This window comes from Halyomorpha halys, unplaced genomic scaffold, assembly GCF_000696795.3.
Source record: "Halyomorpha halys isolate HHAL.00 unplaced genomic scaffold, Hhal_1.1 Scaffold21.1, whole genome shotgun sequence".
Taxonomy (NCBI): Eukaryota; Metazoa; Arthropoda; class Insecta; order Hemiptera; family Pentatomidae; genus Halyomorpha; species Halyomorpha halys.
Window position 1 is genome coordinate 1,943,121 of NW_027112014.1, and position 1,829 is coordinate 1,944,949.

Genomic DNA, 1,829 nt, shown 5'->3' on the forward strand with positions numbered 1-1,829 from the left:
CAAAACCATATTTATTTATTTTATGCCGACGTTTCGACCTGAGTTTCAGGTCTTCATCAGGGGTTGTGGCTTGTAAAGGGGAAGATGGTAACTGCAGTTACCCCGACAAACTTCTTCAAGCATTAATCTACGGTCAACTATCTACACCTCTTTATTTATGATAGTTAAGAATTTATATTAAAATATGGAGTCATTTTGCTGATGATATTTTTAGCTCTATTGTATTTATTTTGATATCTATTTATTGGGATTGAAAGTGCCAGACAGAATTTTTTTTTATATGAAAAGTTTCGTCTCTCAAAGCAAATATATAATAAAATAGTATATATTTCAGCTCTAATTTACTCATACAATTGGGGTTTTGATGATCTGTTAACAGTTATAGTACGATATCAGTGCCAACTCTTCGTACATTTTCTCTCTGACTATTTTCATTTTCTCATTAAAACATCATTTTCACTCATCGAACATTATTTTAGCTCACAGAGCAAGTTGCCCGCAGCGGCCTTAATACAGAATTCCAATAGAGATAGAAATAGATAGCCGTCCTTCCACAATAAACAGTAACCTCCTTGCTAGCTCCGATAAGCTGTAGCCTCGCTTCAGAAACAATTCCTGATAATTCTCGGAGGCGCCTGAAAAGAAAACAGTCCCTTGACCCAGTTGTCAGGGCACAGTCATTCGAGTGAGACTAATATGGCCTAGAGGATAGGCACTTTATGTACTGAACCTAATTCAGCAAATCTATTCTCCTTTCACATTATCTTTATTAGCAACTAAAATAAGCAATGATAAAACTACTCTAAAGGTGTTGCTATACATTTGCCAAACTATGGAGCAAGCGTATTGATAGTTTATTTGGATTGACCCAAAATTTTGCCAACTCTTCGAGTGTTGATTTTGGGCACAAATCAAATTGCGTTTGAACAACACTTCTTCAGCATCTACACGTTTGTGCTTAGTATTGTTTTAACTCTAAAAACAGATAAACATTTTTGCTTTCTGAGTTTAAATTAATTTGAGAATGAGCTCTATTTTAAGAACGTAAATTTTTTTTTAAATTATTTATTTATTGTAATTTACAACTGTACAAAATAATACAATAAGTAAATATGTAGTATGTTTCATATACACTTGAAAATCTTGGGAAGGAACCACCCATTGGTGGTACTTCAAACATTAATTTAAACTAGAAAGTCTCGTGGCCATCTTCTTTTCAGACGCCTCGGAGGATTATCAGGGATTGTTAAGGATGAAAGATTAAGAATTAATGGGTTAGGATGGTTAAGGAGTTTGGAATAAAAAGACGCATATCTGGTTTGGGTCAAATCTGCAACGAATGGGATGTTAAGGTCTTTATGAATGAGTTTATTTGTGACGTAATAAGGAGCATCAAGGATTTTACGTAGGATTTTGGATTGTAACGATTGGATGCGGGAAGAATTTGATGGTTTGGTGGAGCCCCAGAGCTCAATTCCATATGTCCAAATTGGTCTGATTATTGTAGTGTATACTAATTTTTTGTAGTGAATGGGAAGTTTAGAGCGTTTGTCAAGTAAGTGTTGTAGCAATCGGAATCTACGAGCGGTTTCTTGTCGTTTCAGTCTTGTGTGTGGATTCCAAGTAAGTCTCTTGTCAAGATGGAGTCCTAAGTATCGAATCTGTTCAACAGGCGTTAGTGGTGTATCTAGAAAAGATACTGTAGGACAGGAGGGCAGAGGTTTACGACGGAGAGTAAAGGTGATCTGGTGGGATTTGTCAGGATTTATTTTGATTCTCCATGTAAATTTTAAAATGTTAAACTTGGATGTAAATATATATTTTCAAAT